General features: G+C 33.1%; 2 long non-coding RNA genes across 3 annotated transcripts in view; both read left to right on the forward strand.

Moving 5' to 3' along the window:
- LOC149415912 (uncharacterized) overlaps nt 1-3979 on the forward strand; it is a 40543-nt gene extending 36564 nt beyond the window's left edge. Inside the window, exons 1-2 of one of the 2 annotated variants that reach the window (XR_016303501.1) lie at nt 1754-1913; nt 3419-3979. This is a non-coding gene — a long non-coding RNA (uncharacterized LOC149415912). Of the gene's footprint in view, nt 1-1753; nt 1914-3418 lie in introns of those variants that run through there. The other variant, XR_016303502.1, reaches the window with a different exon arrangement.
- A 2918-nt stretch (nt 3980-6897) lies between these two features.
- On the forward strand, nt 6898-9343 carry LOC149415917 (uncharacterized). The gene is made up of 2 exons (XR_016303485.1): nt 6898-7056; nt 8782-9343. It is a non-coding gene; the product is annotated as an uncharacterized LOC149415917 (long non-coding RNA).
- The last annotated feature ends 10617 nt before the right edge of the window (nt 9344-19960 follow it).

A 19960-nucleotide genomic window follows, 5' to 3' on the forward strand; every position in this document is an offset into this window, starting at 1 on the left:
ATCAGATCTTACCATTGCAGAAGCAAAGAAGACGATTGCCACGAGGAAGATAGTTGCGAACTTATTTTTAGCTAAGTAATGCATGTTTATGAATTTAATTTTATATTTCTAAATACATGGATATCCCACGAGAAACTGTGGAGATTTTATACTTAGGGAACCCAAAATAATACACACAGTACATACTATAGACGTTAATGAAGCTTAAAGCCTTGTTGCTTTTCGAGGAAAATATTTTTAAAAAAAGTCTTAGATGTAGTGCAAAGTGTGCCTAAATGTTATAGAAATATGTTGTCAAAAGTTTTATGCTAGATATAAAAATGTAATTTTTTTAAACTAAATATATTAGATACCCGATAACATGTACCATAAAACGCATTAAATTAAGTTCTTAAAATATAACGATGAACGAATCTTCGTCTCATAATGTCTTATGGTAAGATCCATGTTTAAACGACCTATATTCTCGTGCAGTTGGCGCCAGCTTAGAGTTGCGGGGTGGAGTACCCGGCATTGGGTCCTTACCCGGTTTAGTGACTTTATTCTACCTATCATATTTTATTAAGGAATCAAAGCGCTATACGGGAGTATCAGCATGAACCGGCAGGACTTTAACCAAAATACGTGATCAAACTTCATATTCACAAATAAATCTGGAACTGTAAATGTATAGTTGCACTCATAACGCGAGAATGATTTCCATTGAATTGCGTCAGCAGATGAGAATTTTATGTTGCACATTCAGAACAAGTTTGTTTTAACTTGAGGGTTATTCTGCATTAAGTGTCCACAAGCTCAAATAATGGTAATACGAGGAATTCGAAAATGGTTTCTCTCCAATTTTTGCAGTACATAGTCTGAAACTAGAATTTTATATTAATTGCACTTGAAACACGAGAATGGTATAGTTAACCTAACAAGCAGCGTGCAATAGCCTCTTTTTAAAATATACACCCCAATTGGTGCCACAACCCTTGGGCCATAAGATGTATTTAAATATGTGGCTACCAGAAAAGCGTTTCATCGCTGTAACTCCGGCGAGATGAACTTAGTATGGGAGCCTTTTTAAAACGTTACCAAATTAAAACATTCAGTTGCATCTGACAATTGAACCCAGGACCTTTGCCTTGCCAAGGCATTGCTTTCATATGATTTAATTAATTAAATTGCAATCTAGATAGTCTTGGGTAAATACATCCAATTTTTATTTATTTTGTAAAATCTTTTGAATTTAAGGTTTGTTTGTTAGGACACCTTTCAATTTATTTGTAAACGGCCCATTTTTCACAGGCATACCTAAATTTGTAAAATTTTATGTCATCAAATATTCTCCGTTATTTGCTTATCTTGTCTTATTTTACAAATTATAAATTAAAAATAATATAGAGTACCCATATTTGCTACACGTTCCCGAGTGGAAGATACTTCTAGTATCGCCCTGGTGTAAACCCATCATCCAGAAGTGAAACGTGTTTGGCGACCAGATCTATATACCATATTCTTTCCCACCTTCATCTCCCCCATCTCCTTCCCTTCTCCACAATCTTCAGCCTCACAACATACCTTCACTAACTCCAGCTTGGGAGCAGTTGGGAATCTTCAGTGCAGTTTCATATAAAATGAGTATGTTTGACGATGTTTCCTAATGTAAAAAAAAATAAAATGCTTTTCGATATAGTAAGACAGTGAATATTGTACCAGGTACCAAATTTGTTGATGCACCTGGTGGAAATTAACAGCCGACTTTATTTATTTTAATACTCGTAAATCATTAGAAAAGTCAATAACAAATGGGGACTATAAAAGGTCTGCAGACTGCAAACCTGCATCAGTTCTATCACTTCGATAAAGCAATCAAGATGCAGTTCATCAATCTCTTTCTCGTAGCCTTTGTCCTCCTTGGAGCAGCAATGGTAAGAACAAAAACTTATTTATCTGCCTATATATTATTTCGAATCTATGCAGGCCTGGTCAATGTAAATTGCACCGCAGGTTGCATTGATGACCTACAATATTCTAAGGGCCGCACAGGTTAAATACTAGATGTTTTGTTCATATGTATTCTCAACCGGGAACTGAATTTTGATGTTTTGTTACTCGCAAATGGCAAATCACTGACACAAGAATGATTATTCTCCATTGTGAGTCAGTATGTAAGTATTTAAATTAGACTTTTGTGAACATCAATAGTTACAGTTCGAACAAGAGAGTGGTATTTCTCCACTGTGGGTCAGCTTGTGTAACTAAAACTGAACTTTTCTGAATTTTAATATCTACAGTCAGGACACGATTATTTTCGAGGAGAGATTTATTATTGATTTCGCTCACCTAAAAGTGTGTCTAGAGGGAGAGTTTTTTTAATGTTTTTTTGCTAGCGTATCGTTTTGTGTCTTAATCTGGGAGTTAATGCCAGAAGTGCCTATTTCAGTTTTCGGTAATTTGATTTAGGTATTAGAAAGAACTTTAAAATCGGTCGTTATATGAATGAATATTCACCTATATCAGATTTTTTTTGATTGATGTACCTACTTGATGGCATCAACACTTCTAGTATTTGAGCTCCAGAAATATATTTCCGATTTACGATGGTCGCCATTTTGATAGTTTAGTCAAGTCAAGTCGTGTTTATTTGGAGTTTCTTATTAGTATTTTACAATATTAATCATGAAAAAAGTTGAGCAACCTGTAAAAAATTGTTGATATTAATAGATTTGCTTTAACACAAAATCTGGATATCATTTAGACGAGCAAGTTTCGACAACAGGAGAATTAGAGAATACTTTGAATTAACTATGACATCATTCGTACATTGACCACCGAAGAGCGCACATTGAAACTGTCCATTGTGGGATAGAACTAGAACAAGACTTCTGAGAAGGATGTGGGATCTGAAAGTTAGTTCTTAAGCCCCCCGCACACTCAATTTATAAGAAGTTAACTCTACTTAGGTAAGTTAAGTTAAACAAAATCACATGATATTTTTGAAGATAATATCCATACATTCGTTATGCCGAAACGTCAACTATATGAAATTTCCTCGATAGAAAAAAATCTCAAAAAAGATCCGAAAATTATTAAAACACGTTTTGTTCTGTTATTTAATAAGTTATGGGCATGAAAAAATTCACTGTGTATCTTTAATTGCAATTAAAGCATCTGTCGAGACATATTTGCTCTTTTTCAAACAAGTTGTGTTTTATTAAATATTTTCGCTTAATTATTATCGTTTTTTTAATATTAGCGCACTCCCTCTAACATTCGTGTTTATATATCTCCGTTTCAATCCATCTTTGGACGCTTCTTACGGGGCCTTAAACAAATTGCCTGGCGTAGCGACACTAAAGTCAAGTAAGGTGGCCAAATTATAACATATTTGTAAAAGTGCCTAATATATTAACTTATGTTTTTGTAATTTCAGTTCGCCTCTGCTGGAGATTCAGACGACTGGGATAACGATTACAATGGTTACAATGGTTACAATGGTTACCGTGGCTACAGGCCATCCAAGTATAACCGATACAACCGGTACTACGATTATTAGATGGACTACTAAGACCTGCCCACCATCAACACTACCAATATAACACACAAACTAATTTTAATAAACCTGTTTATTCCATCCCATGATTCAATGAGGTGGGCAGTGAGCAATATTATTTGAATAACTACTATTTTTAGTCAATGGGTTGAGTTCCGAAACTGTTGCCTAATCTCTACACAAAGGACAATCGCATACTTCTGTTTGTCAATCTCAACAACATCTACTAGATTGTAGTTATACAAAATTATACCCAATACCAAATTAGTCAAATTGTACAAAAATATCTTTCAAAGTGAGGACATCTCACCATAGAAGGATGTTAATTAAATTTAACATTTTCCTCGGATGTTGAATTTGATACAACTTGTTTTTGTGTTTTTTTCTCATTTTTACAGTGTTATGATATGATTTGACTCTTTATTAAAATTTGTAACAGAATTATGATTGTTTCATTAAGAGTTCCTTTATCAAGATAAAAAGACCTTTATAACAGTCTGACCACATGAAAATACTGAAAATTATACTGCACGTTAATTATATTACTATAGCTTTTACAATACAACAAAAGAGAGCTATGAGAATTATAGGTACAGACGAAAAGTAGATATGAAAAAAAGAAGTGAATATTTGAGGAATTAAATATCTTATTCTACTAAATAATTAATGGCCAAACATCAAACTGAATTCTGAGAAAAATTGAAAACCTGCAGCACCAACACACACATGAGACATGAAAAATAAAATATACCTTCAGAAAAAACCCACGTTCAAACATCGCTGATGTATGAAAAACAATTGGTATATTACCAGAAGAAATTTATTTAGAAGGGAACATAAACAAACTTAAGTTTCAAAAATATGTCATTAGACCGTACTATTTTTTTTTAAATATTTAAATGTGTAATTTATTGGCTACGTTTGTATTATTTTGCAGAACACAAAAATTCGAAATGTGAGATCTATAAGTAAAAAACGGAAAATAAGTAGTTTTTTTGATAAAGTCAAGACTAAAAAATAAAATACATTTTCCAACATTTTTGAATAAAATACAACTAATTAAAATAATGATCGGACAAAAAAATGTTAATATAGTATAAAAACAGTTAGTACTCAAGCAAATATAGAGGAAGACCTTGGGAAATTAATTTCATTCTTTTGGGATGCTGTGTGGAGGGTCTTTTTTAAGGAAAGGAAGAAGACAAAGTTATGAAGATGTAAAAGGTATGAGGGTTGTGTTGAAATCTGGGGAACATTGTGTCCAGGAATGACGAATGAATATTTCTCTCCACTGCGGGGCAAAGCGATAGATCGAGAGAGTCCGGCTGGGGAAGACAAAAGGTCTTCCGCAATCAGTTTCTCAGTCTCACAGTATGTGGACAAACGCATTCGCCGCACAAGAATTCGACTCCAAAAATCATTCAAATGCAGGAATAAGAGTTGAATCTTTCTCGGCATTCATTACCGTATATCACATTTTTAATATCACACTGTTTCATTCGAAATATTTAAACTGCTCTCCAACTAAACAGTCCTGGTACTAATAAGAACAAGCGAAATCGGTCCCGTCTTTTAGTCTATAGGAGACAAAAAGCCCACCGGCCGTAGCGAAACACTTGAAGTGACCTGTGGCAGGGGAGTTGCTTATATTGGTATCCAGACCCGCCTCCCAAATTGAATTGTAACAAACCATATAACTTCCTTGTTCTCACATGGTTTCATCCAATATTGGTCCAGTTCATCTAAAGAAGACAATAGTCTCTGCCACAAGTACAGAACGGAGCGGTGGTACCACGCGCAATGGACTGCGCTGTAAACCGTTACCTTACTTTTGGGCTTTACGTATTTTCACTGTCTGTACAGGCAGGAGAGCTAGTTGGAAAATATTGCAAAGCGGGTTAAGGTAGGGTCTGTACGAAGGGCTATGTTATTGCGGGTATTGAATAGGCCCGGATTACACGAAGGAGGAAAAACAGATTCCAGTAGCTTGTTCCACAAAACGCCGTCCAACATTCAAAACACTGTCCTGGTGTTGAAACATATAATACCTCACCAGACTATTTGTCTCTTTTGTATTGATAAGCAATAAATAATGTCAACATCCCACATCGTTCGATTAATATAACAGTTCATACTGATAAAATTATGCAATTATGTATAGTACCTACTCTTCTATTATTCCCGACTCAAGTGTCTGATTCACTCTATCGTGCTATGTCTTCCGCAATCGTCCCCGGCTTCTGCTACCATTCACATTCGCGACATATATTCTCCTTGATAAGCGCCCCTTTCTTAATCTTACTCGTTACGCTTATATGAGCCTAATATTCTTTGTGAATCTAAACATTAATTTCTCACACGATCTTAAATGGTTTACCACACATACGCTTCTTGGATCTCATTTCTACAGCATTCAGTCTATTTTCATCCTTCTTATGCCAGTTCCATGCCTCACAGCCATACATCAGGGTAGGTACCAGCACTCCATTGCGGACTGCTATCTTTTGTCTGTTCTAGAATAAGGTCCCCAAGGCATTTCAATTACCTATCGTCCAAGGATGAAGACTCGAGTTTATTAAATTTGATCCGTTGGTCACCACCCAAAAGGATGCCCACTGGCAATCTCAAAGTTCGATTGCTAGTGGTATATGGCCTCTACCACCAAACTAAATTTGTTCAAACAAATCCAAGCGGATATACTTGGAAGCATGGAACTTATCCGAGGTTCACAAACCTTAGACAACAGATAACTTGAGGCAACAAATCGATTTCGTAATAAAATATCTGTCCATTCAGAATACATCGGGACATGTTCATGTAGCTGTGCTTTTTCCTGATAAATACAATGACGAAAAGCGACAATAAGATTTTTATGGACACGTTCTTTTCCATTATATTCGTGTTTGTTAGGAAACCTGTCAGTCCCGTTTTTAAGAAGAATACGTAAATTTGTAATATTTTATATCATTTTATATATGCGGCACGTTCCCGAGCGGAAGATACCTTTAGTATCGCCCTATTGTAAGCCTATCATCCAGAATTGAAAAGTTGCTTGATATGGATTTGGCCGTGTTTGGCAACCAGATCTAAACAGCCAGATACATACCCTGTCCACAATCTTCAGCATCACTACATACCCTCACTTACTCCAGCTTCGGAGCAGTTGGGAATCTTGTACGGTTTCACATAAAAAAAATTGTTTGACGATATTTTCTACTGAGAAAAATAAATGAAATGCTTGTTTGATGGAGTGAGACAGTGAATATTGTTATATTAATTGATGTTTATTGAATTCCAAGTGTCAGGTACCTACCATATTATTTGTTAATGCATCTGGTGAAAATGAACAGACCACTTTATTTATTTTAATATGTTATTTGAAACGTCAATAACAAAGGGGAACTATAAAAGGTCTGCAGACAGCAAACCTGCATCAGTTCTATCACTTCGATAAAGCAATCAAGATGCAGTTCATCAATCTCTTTCTCGTAGCCTTTGTCCTCCTCGGAGCAGCAATGGTAAGAATAAAAACTAATTAATCCACCTTTATATTATTTTTATTCTATGCAGAACTGGTCAATTTAAATCGGTGACCTATGATTTTCTAAGGGCCGCAAAGGTTAAATATTAGATTTTTTGTTCATATCTATTCTCAACCAGCGACTGAATTTTGATGTTTTGTTACTCGCTAATGGCAAATTACGGACACAAGAATGATTATATTCCGTTGTGAGTCAGTATGTGAGTATTTACATTAGACTTTTGTGAACATAAATTGTTACAATTCCAACAAAAGAGTGGTATTTCTCCACTGAGAGTCGGCATGTGTCTCTTAAACTGGACTTTTCTGAATTTTAAAAGCTACTGTCAGTTTCTGATTTCGCTCGCCTAAAAGTGTTTCTTAACTGCCTAGACTCTAGAGGGAGAGTTTTTATAATTTATTTTTTCAAGGGTATCGTTTTGTGTCTTAATCTGGGAGTTAATGCCAGAAGTGCTTATGTTAGTTTTCGGTAATTTAATCTAGGTACTATAAAGTAATTTAAAATGTTCTCTATATGAATGAATAATCACAAATGTCAGATGTTTTAGGTTGATGTACTTTTAAAATATGTAATGAAGGATTCACAATATTGTCTAAGCCAAGAAATCGGCACACAAATTAATAACAGAGATTATTAGATTATTGAAGATTATTTTTTCAAAAGCGATATATTCGTGTTTATTTGGAGTTTCTTATAAGCATTTCACAATATTAGTCATAAGTAAGAGAGTTAGCAGCCTGTAAATAAATTGCTGTCGAAGATAATATCTATCCATTAGTTATGTCGAAACGTTAATTATATGAAATTCCCTCGGTAGAAAAAAATCGCAAAGTAAGCTCGGAAAATTATTAAAAACACATTTATAGGCATGAGAAAATTCGCTGTGTATCTTTAAATGCAATTAAAGCATTTGTCTACTAATTTTTGATCCATTTCAAACGAGTCCTGATTTTTAGTCATCCGATTTTTTTGTCCGGGTTAAATCTTCCCCATAGGAAAAACTAAACCCTTCAACTCACTTTTCCACAAATGATCATCTAGTCAATCAACACTATGCAAGTGCATTATATAAGCAAAATAAATACAAAATAATATAAGAACAACACGTCAACTCACCAGAGATCAAATAGGAAAATAATTCACCGACTCCAGATATTTTCATATCAGAGGGTTCGACTCGGTAGAACTTCTATCTGGGCCTATAAATCCTACTGATCCCTCAGCATAAATAAGTTTAATTTTAATTTTAAAATTTGAAAAATCTTTCGTTATCCTACATGTATTCAAAATGACCGACTTTCGCATTTTTATATATAAATTTTTTGATAGATCTAATACGCCTAAATTTTTAATGAGAGAGCTTGGTATAATGCCATTAGCCGAAATAACGAATGCAGATTTTTGAATATTACTGGAATTTGGAATAGCGACATCAATGATATAAGTTATTTTTTAATTTTGTCATGTAAAACTATATCGGATCTATTATGACTAATTTTATTATTTATTATTTTCATCATTGATAGTATTATTAATATTTTCATTATTTATATATCTCCATTTCAATCCATCTTTGAACGCTTACTACAGGGCCTTAAACGAATTGTCTGGCGTAGCGACACTAAAATTAAGTGAGGTGGCCAAATTATAATACATTTGTTAAAGTGTCTTATATATGAATTTATGTTTTCGTAATTTCAGTTCGCCTCTGCTGGAGATTCAGACGACTGGGATAACGATTACAATGGTTACAATGGTTACAATGGTTACCGTGGCTACAGGCCATCCAAGAATAACCGATACAACCGGTACTACGATTGGTAGATTGAGTTCTAAGTCCTGCCCACCATCAACACTACCAATATAGCACACAAACTTATTTTACTAAACCTGTTTATTCCATACCATGTTTCATAGAGGTGGGCAATGAGCAAAATTATTTTAAAAGACTACGATATTTGTCAATGGGTTGAGTTTCGAAACTGTTGCCCAATCTCTGCACAAAGAACAATCCGCAAACTTCAGTTTGTCAATCTCTTCAACATCTACTAGATTGTAGTTATACTAAATTATACCCAATACCAAAAAAGTCAAAATGTAAAACAATATCTTTCAAAGTGAGGACATCTCGCCATAGAAAGATGTTAACTAAATAAACGTTTTCCTCGGATGTTTAATTTGTCACAACTTGTTATTGTGTTTTTTTCTCATTTCTTACAGTGTTATGATATGTTTTGACTCTTTATTAAAATTTGTAACAGAATTATGATTTTTTCATTTTAAGTGATAAAATGACCTTTATGTATCTGTTGGATTACATGAAAAAGAGAGTTATGAGAATTTGACGACGAAAAGAAGATATGATTAAGTCAAGTGAATATTGGAGGAATTAAATATCTTATTCTACTAAATAATTAATGGCCATACATGAACTGAATATTTAAGAAAAAATGAAAACCTGCAACACAAACAAACACACGAGATACGAAAAATAGAATTAACCTTCAGAATTAAACCCACATTGAAATATTTATGAATAAAATTCATTCAAACGCCATTAAATGGCTTTTACAATTCAGTGAAGCTTTCGAACTAAAGCTTACAAGCATACAGTAGTACACAGGATAAAAATAGTAATAAATTACAGAACAATTAAAGTGTACTCAAAAACACTATTGCAAGTGATGCAGTTATTAATATAAGTGCAGTAAGACAGTGCATAATTCAAAAGAAATATATACCAGTGTAACAATAGTTGAACTAATACTAGGCTTGTATAAGACCTGTCATAAGTTGTGTATGATATGTATGTGGTGTCTATGATAATAGTGTAAATTTTGAAAAAAATACAACTAATAAAAGTAATGATTCGGAAAAATTAAATGTAAACATAGTATAAAGACAGTAATAACATATTATTACTAAGAATTTGAGTGTATCTTGGTGCAAATAATTTCGTTCTTTTGGAGTGCTGTGTGGAGGTTATTTTCATGGAAAGGAAGGAGAGGAATTTATGGAAAGGTAAAAGGTATTAGGGTTGTGTAGGAATCTAGGAATCATTGTGTCCAGGAATGACGGACATATTATTATATCCTTCCCACTGCGGCGCAAGGGGATGGATTGTGAGAATCCGGCTGGGGAGGACAAAAGGTTTTCCACAAGCAGTCTCGCAGTAGGTGGACACGCGCGTCCACAGAATATAATCGCAATAACTCAACAATAGAACCAATACCTCCTAGGTCCCCAAGGCCAGGACACTGTATCAAGATACCCGCCGCTCAAGGCTGATGAGTATGGATTAAATAATGTAATTTCTTGACAATTGTGGCAAAATATGAGATACTCTTGTAATAAATACAGCCTGAAGTGAAAAAAAACATAGGTATTTGCAAATTGGGGAAATTGTATTGACGGGTCATTAATCGAGGAAAACTTTCCTACTCAAAAATCATTCAATTTTATTTGTTAAGTACAGCACATTGGTACTTATAATTATATAAGGGATATATAAGACTAAGAAATAAACTAATTAGAGATTAGTAGAGTGCTCATTTATATAAGTGTAGTTGATCCACATCTGAAAAAAGAACCGTTGAAAGCATTCCCGATGAGAAATTGTCAAAAACAAACGGGGATTTCGTTAGTCACGGAGAGCTGCTGCTATTCCGTCTTAAGAATGTTGGCCAGGTTTGTCTCGACTAATGAATTCAATGTCCTCTTATTTAGTGATTTGTCCAACGTTAGATGCGATTTTTATTAGACTGTCTGCTAGGTTTTCATCCTTATTTTCGGGGAGACCAAATATTTGAATGTTATTGAGGAGCAGCTCTGTTCTCTTTCGTTATTTGTTTTGTCTAGATAAGTTACGAAATTGCTTAATTCAATTGCATCGGCTTCAAGCTTATCCATTTTTTTAGCTTTTCTTCTAAAACCAAAATTTTGTTCGTGTAGTCTTCGGTTGTGCTATTATTATGAACGATTGTCTGTTCAAAGGAAGCTAGTTTTAAATTCATTGAGTGGAGCTGGGAGAGAGTTTCTTGATTTCACTAAGAAGAATTGAAGAATCGACAGACTTGAGATTGCTGGAGAGCAGTGATTGTCTTTTATTGCACGTACATGACTTCCTGTTCTCGTCCGACATCTTCTTAAAATTTGCCGAGGTTATTTGGCACAGCTGTAATGCATTCGGTTTTTACAACTTATACACCTCATACAGTCAGACGTTTGTACTGCCTTGTTCATTGGTTGCAGGTAAAACTCATGGTGGGTAAATTGATGGCAACAATGTTATCACTGTGATGACTATTTACTTCAAAATCGATTTCTGCAATGTAATGTGACTAAATCCACTCAACTTTGTCACTTTTTAAATTTGTTAAATTACTTCAAAGTAAACAGAAAGCGTCGTCGTGTGCAAAATGTTCAATATAACATAATATTTGAAATTAATAAAATTAATATTAAGAGTAAAACACAACTGTCACTTGATTGTGAGTAATGTTTGTGATATTTCTATATAGGTTATGTGTAAATATTTATCAAATAAAATTGTATACAACAATGAAATACACAAAAATAAAACAAGGACGTGCAATGAAATCAGGCTACCAAAAAAGGTCAAGGCGAATACTCGAATAATAGAATAGTATACTATATAAAGGGATGCAATACTATAATGCGCTGCCGGAAAACTTGAAGTCTGCACCGATTGGAAGGTTCAAGATAAAACACTATAATGCGCTGCCGGAAAACTTGAAGTCTGCACCGATTGGAAGGTTCAAGATGAAATACTATAATGCGCTGCCGGAAAATTTGAAGTCTGCACCGATTGGAAGGTTCAAGATAAAACACTATAATGCGCTGCCGGAAAACTTGAAGTCTGCACCGATTGGAAGGTTCAAGATAAAACACTATAATGCGCTGCCGGAAAACTTGAAGTCTGCACCGATTGGAAGATTCAAGATGGAATACTATAATGCGCTGCCGGAAAACTTGAAGTCTGCACCGCTTGGAAGGTTCAAGATGAAATATTATAATGCGCTGCCGGAAAACTAGAAGTCTGCACCGATTGGAAGGTTCAAGATGTACAAAAGCCACATCAAGCGAGAGAAAATATAGTACGTATGCATGAAACAATTTATTACTAATTTGTAACTTTAAATGTTCAAATTACTAAATAAAATTACTAAATACAACGTCAATGGCTTTAAAGACATTGTTGTCCGATAGTTTTAAATTAAAATTTTAAGCCAATATCTTTGTAAAAGTCCCAATTATATGCACATGCGTTTAAAAATTTGAACCAAGTCCTTCCCATCTTCAACTATTTGTCTTTTGTGTAGAATAATATTTTATGAAAAGGAAACTAGGTATATTTAAACCCATAGAACCGGTAAGACATCCTTACTCTTATCGCACCGGAGATGCGGAAGTTATTTGTTTTTTATTGTAATGATTTTAACAATCAATGATACAGCTGTTTATTTATTTATATATATATATATATACCTAAAAAAGCTTTTACACAAAAGTGATAAATGATGCAGTGTACATAGGAGAATATTTGTATTATACAGGAGATACTGACAGTAAATAGATGTAATCCATTGTAAAGTAGGTACAAAATACACAATTGTAAAATTGTGATTACAAGTATAATGAGAAAGTATGAAGCTGTATTAGTAAAACGTAAGAGTAACATAAAGTAAAAAAGAAATTAAAACAACACTATATTTAAGACAAAACATTAAAACTAATTTACCAACGCTACTCTAATTTGTAGGATTCGACAAAATGTTGGTATAGATTATGCTTAATTCTATAAATGTATTAAATAAATAAATCAATAACACCCCTATACTTGTTGCCCAGATCATGCATCCTATTGGTCAGTGAGTGTGTCTGATAATTGGTCGGGTATGTATTGCAGAAAAATGTTATATTTTGTCTTGTATTCCTAGTCAGCACATGGAATTTTATTGTGGCAACGATGGCAGATGACTATCAATTAAGTTGTTAATGACTCTGTGTAACACAACCAAGTCTGAAATTATTAGATGCAATTGATTCATCAAACTAACATAATTAATGTTTTCAATAGGAATTCTGAGCTTCAAATTTACGTACTTTCGTGTTTTTAATTTGTGCTGAACTCTTTCTATATTATTGGAGTGAACTTTACATAATATATAATCCATTTAATCGAAGTGCACCCTTGTCAATATGTCAATATTGAATGTCTACTTTAAAATAAATAGTAGGTAATTGCTGAAATATCCCAAAATGATAACGCGTCGAGTATTTACGATTATGACCCCAAGATGTACGTTCATATTCTGGGGGCTCGACTGAAACAAATGTTTGCATTCTTAAATTAGAATATGGGAGAAAAACAAAGTAAGTAACATTTGAAATATGCATAAGGCACAAGCGTTTTGCAAAACAATTGTTTTTACTTATGGATTTATTGCTTACAGTTCAATTTTTTAGATGCAATATTTATTTTCATATATTTTATTTATTAAACAAAACTGGTGTCTGAGAATATTTTCTGTTCTGATCGATATTGAAAAACTTTTTTTTTCTCTCTATTTGGCTCAAGAAATACAAAATCAGATTGGTTACAATCGCAACACATTTTCCTGCAAGATGGAGTCATTTCCTACATAACAAATGACTCATTCGCTGGTATTCACGATTTATATATTCCCTGACAAAGTAATTAGTCGCCGAGGAGTCATCACCTGGCCAATGAGCTGTTTCTTATGGAGTTACTTAAAGTGTTCAACTCATTACCACAAAACTTGAATGTTTTAAAGCGAAGAATCGCAAACGAAATCAATGCAATTTAAGACAGAAAATTTTAGTTCCATAAAATATTTTAGCAAATCAGACCGGCTCAAGTATCGGGCTCTGTAGAAGCCCGAGTGAATCTGGTTTCCAACAAACTGGGCGACTTGTATTGGGTAAGCAGATTTTTTAACAGTAACCAGCTCTATACAAACCTCAAGTACGCTCCACAGTTGAATTTGGCAGCCACCTCTGCGTTGGAGCCCCACAATACTTGATAAACCCACAATCATCAACGCGATGTGGGCATGCTGGGTCTGTTGTATGTTAAGGGGCTAGCAGCATTGATCCTAGCTTGAACCTCGACGTACATGAGCGAAACACCCGTTCACAGTTGATGTTGAAGACGACTTGTATGTGGAACGATTTACTGGCATCTGTTTTTCTTCCTTCAATACCCGCATGAAGCCCTTCCTACGGCCCCTACCGTAACCCGCCTCACAATGTTGCCTTACCGTGTGGAGCTTGAACCCTCACACCTTTTACCTCTCCAGAATTTCCTTAAAAAATACTCTCCACTTAAAATCACAAAAGATGTCATAGGCTCAGAAGGAAATTATTTTTCCCAAGGCCCCTGTATGGGGTTAATGTAAAACAACAAAAATGTTATATGAGTATTTGCTCCAAGTAACATTCAAATTCTAGTAACAAGTGTGATTATACTTTATTAACATTTAATTTTGTCCAATCATTATTTTTATGAGTTGTATTTTGTTCGAAAATGTTAGAGGAGGTATGTTATTTTTTTGTCTTGATTTTATAAAAAAACCAGTTATTTCCGTTTCTTACTAACAGATCCCACATCTCATAAATAACGAAATGTTTTTTTTTAAACTATAGGCCACCGTAAGAAGCTTTGGAGGATTGTGATTATCGCCAATTGAAATGGGTTGTTGGTTTAATGATTATATGGTTTTCCAATCCGCAGAATCCAAGGTTGCGTGATTACTCTCGGTGTGTAATAATGAAAATTCGAATATTTTCAATTTTAGTTTTTATTTAACAAAACTCACGTTACAATAATTTTATGAACAAAACGGATCGCGTACGTTGCAGTGCTAAACCAGCGGCTAGACCACTGGAGAGGGAATGAAATATATGCCACGCGAAGTATCGCGCGCAGGTTTGCAGTGATACCAGTCTCACATAAATGTGGGTAAAAGTAATGTTGTTATTATTTTCAGGAGATGTAAACTCCCTATAATTTACCCTACAAAGCTAATAAATTAAATATGCAAATATTATGTTTAAAATACACGTTATATTTAATAGGTAGTAAGAGAAGAGTCTCGTGAGTGTTTGTGCTGCAGGTATACAATTGTCTTCAGAAATTCGGTTGATTCGGCCATTAATTATTTAGTAGAATAAAAAAAAATAGTTTCAATGACAAGATATTCAACTCTTTCAACATTCACTTGACTTTCTCATATCTACTTTCCGCAGTATAATTCTCATAGCTCTCTTTTGTAGTATTGTCATTGGTATAGTAACATAATTATTACGGTATGTAATCTCGCAATCCCGCATAACCGCAGGCAGGCGTGTTGATTATTGAATAAATTTTTCCCTGACGGCGGTACCCATGCCTGCTTCCCAAATTAAACAATAAATTTCATTTGCTTTATTAAAACGATGCCATTACAAGGAACTGCGCTCGAATCCATTGTTATTCACTATAGATGTCATACAAGTGACTTTGACTGATTCATTTCATTATTTACTTGCAAGTAGAGACAAAGTTTGTGGTTTATTTTTAATCTTAGAGGCCAAAAAACTAGCAAAAAAAAATCTAACCTACATTTTTAACTAATTTCTTTTAAATAATTTATTTTTTCATATCATCTATTTTTTTTCTGAAAACAGTGTAATTTTTTCTATGCTGATATTTTTCTTCATGTTCAATGTAAGCACCCTTTCCTCTAGTGTTAGCCATTATTTACTATGAAATGTAACAACCTGCCCCGGTTTTAGATATTGGAGTACAGGTACATTACCGATGATGCCAGTGAGAAATTTTGTTTTTATCTACGGATAACTATGGAGTGACAGTTTTATAAGTTTTATTCTCAATTTTTTTTGTTATCAATTTTTTTATCCGGGATTACGGATATTAAATCGATTTTTTGTAATCTAACTCACAGTTTCGAACACCTTTCCACACAAATCACTCACTTTTGGTATAGATATTATAAATAATAGCAGGATAAATTATTTGCACTTGTATACGTATTTGTAGTCCATAGATATTTTTTGGTGCCATTGCACATACGCTTCAGAAATAATAATTCAGAGAATTATTTCTGCTTTTGTCCTTCCAAATTATATATAGCGACTTCAGTTGAATATCATTTAAATAGCGGATGTCTAAGAATGGTACCCTGTGGCATTCCACGGGAAGACTCCTAATATGTTCATTATATAGCTAATAATTGCTTTTCCTTTGATTTCAGGTCAGCTCTGCTTTACTCCCGAGGCCCAAGTACAACAAGTACGACAACTACAGGCCCGCTAAGTACAACAAGTACAATATATACTAGATTGTGTAGAGATCTCATCACTATTATAGTAACATGTAATCTAAAAAGCGTTGTGTGAAGTGCGAAACTGACGTCTTGAAAAGACTTGTAACAAAATTTAATATTTCCTCGATGTTGAATTCTGTTACAATTTGTTCTTGGTATTTTCCTTGATTTTTACATCGTTTTGATCCGGCCTGACAAATGATTTGATTGTTTAATAAAAAAAAGAATTAAATATGAATGTTTTACAAAAACTTTTAAAGGGCAAAAAAGTCAGTCTGGAACAGGAGCCCAACAAGTCCACGTGTATTTTACGTAAATTTTCTGAAAGAAGTAAATTGTTTAATGTGATGTAATTAATTTCATTTATTTCAACAGTGTTAGAGTATACTTTTGAATTTGTGGTTAAGATGTTGTGTCCGTAGAATGTTGGGTAGTGGTCAGTAATGTTTGTTTTTAGAGTTGAAGATTTAGTTATAACGTGTTTGTGTGTTTTGATAAATATGTGATCTAGAGTCGTGGAATTATTTAGATTTTCTCTTGTTGGTGAGTTTATGTATGATTGATATCCTGCATGTGACAAACAATCTAAGTATTCGTTTATACATTTTGTTCTTCTGTTGTTTTAATTTATGTTTATATTAATATCACCAGTTAATATTGCAAAATTAAAGTTATTTCTGTTAGTCATTTTTATAAGTGAATTAAGTTCATTATTGAATAGAGATTCATTTAAGGAAGGTGATCTATAGATAGCTAATAGCAAATAAGTGCAATTACTATGGGTAAATGTTAATTTAATTGCGTTAGCTGTTTTAAAGTCTAGAATTTCGAAGGCAGGTTTTTTAAGACAATTTTTTATAAATAAAGTGATTCCATCGTGACCAGTATGTTTACATTCGGATGAAATAGTTACATATCCTGGCAAGTTATAGGGAATTACTTCTTTCATTTGCGTTTCTGTTAAAATGACAATACTAGGAGAAAAATCAAGACTATCGAGAAGAATACAAAGCTCATCAAAGTGCCTTCTTAAGCTTCTAATATTCATATTAAGAATTGAAAAGTTAACGTCCTTAAAGTGATTATTTAGTTCACTTGTGTTTTTACAAATGTAATTTTCATACAAAAAATTTTCATCAGACATTTTGATGGATATAAGTAATTTTCACATGCAATGCGGTTAGATGGTCCTTTATTCTGAAGGGATGTCATTCGGCTGCATTATATGGATGATTGGAGCTGTTTCATCTTTTCTCATCATAACGTTACCGTTTTTCGCCCAGATGAATTTGTAGCCGAGTCTTGAGGATTTCGCCAGAAACAGGAGGTGTTTATTTAGTTGCGTTAATTGTTCGTTTATGAAAATTTTGTTATCTTCCGGAAAATTTATATTTTTAGTGTATAAGACACCATATTTTCTTTTTTTGGTCGATGATTTTGTCCTTTGTTTTGGAATGATACAATTAAGGCTGGATATTTGTTGAAAGGGTTTCTGTTTCTGATACGATATATATTTGTTATTTTTGATGATTCCATTTCGCATTTTATGGTTTCCATTATATTATTGACTAATTTTGGTAAGTTTTCATTTTCTTTAAAAGGAATACCTTGTATCTCAATGTTATTTTGTTTGTGTAATTGTTCCAGTTTGTTTATTTGCTGTTTTATTTCGTTGTTTTCTGATTACAGTTGTTTGATCAGTGTATCTTTCTTTTTATTATTTTCTTCATATTCATCAATTTTATTGCAACAAAATTCTACAGATTTCTTAAGATCTCTTAGTTCATTTTTAATTTGTTCTCTAAAAGATTTCATCAATTGTTCCGATAAATCTTCAAACTTTTTTTTCCATGAATTTAAATATTTTATTTGTGTTGTAGTCATCATCAGAGTCGCTAGATGGTGTTTTTTTGGTGGTTTTCTTTTGCTTGCTCTTTTACTTGCATTCATTACATCTCTTTCTTCGTTCATCAAATATGTCTCATTTTACCACATATATTATTTTATTCATATCTTCCTCGGGCGTCCCCGACTTTTTCTACCATTCACTTGATGAATTATCATAAAATCCACTAAATATTATAAAATGTAAAGCTGCGTACTAAAAATAAACTAATTAAGGCACTCATAAAAACCAAGCTTTGTCTTTCTTATATATCTGGATGTTTTAGAAGCAATTTTTGGAATTGTTCAAGGAATTCTACGTATTTTTGAATTTATTCCAGCAATTCTATGAATTTTCGGATTCGTTCTAGGAGTTCCAATTCAGGAAAATTTGTTCCAGGACTTCTACGTATTTATGGATTTTTTCTAGGAATTCTATGTATTTTTGGATTTGTTCCAGGAATTCTATGTATTTTTGGATTTGTTCCAGGAATTATATGTCTTTTGGGATTTGTTTCAGGAGTTCTATGTATTTTTTAATTTGTTTCAGGAGTTCTATGTATTTTTGGATTTGTTTCAGGAATTGTTTAATTCCTTGCCGAATTCCATCAAGATGTGCCAAAACCTAATCTCGTATAAAATAAATGTTAAAAGCTGGGTAAGAAAAAATCTGGAAGTGAGAGAATTTATTCTATAATTTGTACTACGAATATGATAGCTTAAATATACTAATACCGCTTACATTTAAAAAAAAATTAACTTCTATTTAACTTAAATTTTAACTGTTTTTTTTATTAAATACGCAAAAACTCCAGTAAAAACCTATTAATCTAAATATAGGAACTATATTTTTTTCTTTATTTAACGACCACTGTTTTGAATACATAACTTATAATGGGGGCCTCAGCACAGGTGAACAACCCAGTGAGGCCAACGTTGCTGAATTGAAATGTAAAGTACTGTAGAGTAATGTATCAATAAATAAATAAAATAAATGCCCGCGCACAGGCTTCGACTTTGTGGGATTTTTTCTTACTGTCTTATGTTTTGTATAATTATATATATACCTGTATCTATGTATCAAATTGCCAATAAAAAAAACAAAATTCTATATATTTTTTGATTTTTGGAATTGTTCTAGGAATTCTATGTATTTTTGGATTAGATCTAGGGATTCTATTTTTTTATTGGATTTGCTATAGAAAATCTATGTATTTTTGCGATGTTTCACAATATTTACAAAACATAGTTAAAAACCATAAAAATTACAAAACACGAAGGTTACAAATCAACAATGATGTAAAATAGTATATAAAAGTATAAAATATCGTAAATACATAAAGTTGCGAATCAAAAACGCCACAAATCTAAAATAAAGCACTGTTAGCAATAAAAATATTATTTGATTATGTTAAGTCAAACATAAGCTCAAAATATATACGATGGTTCAAATTTGAAACCTACTGTAATTTGTTCCAAAATTGGTGTAACAAAAGGAATGAAAAATCATAGTTCCATTTTATTAAATTTTTTGAATTTTTTGACTGACTTTATTGTTGTCTCTCTTTCATGTTGTCGCTCTCATACAAGACTTGCATGTTGGTTACTAGAGCTGAGTCAATCGA

The sequence above is a fragment of the Hesperophylax consimilis genome, chromosome 17, assembly GCF_061612785.1.
Source record: "Hesperophylax consimilis isolate HC1 chromosome 17, BYU_Hcon_1.0, whole genome shotgun sequence".
NCBI classification, from domain to species: Eukaryota; Metazoa; Arthropoda; class Insecta; order Trichoptera; family Limnephilidae; genus Hesperophylax; species Hesperophylax consimilis.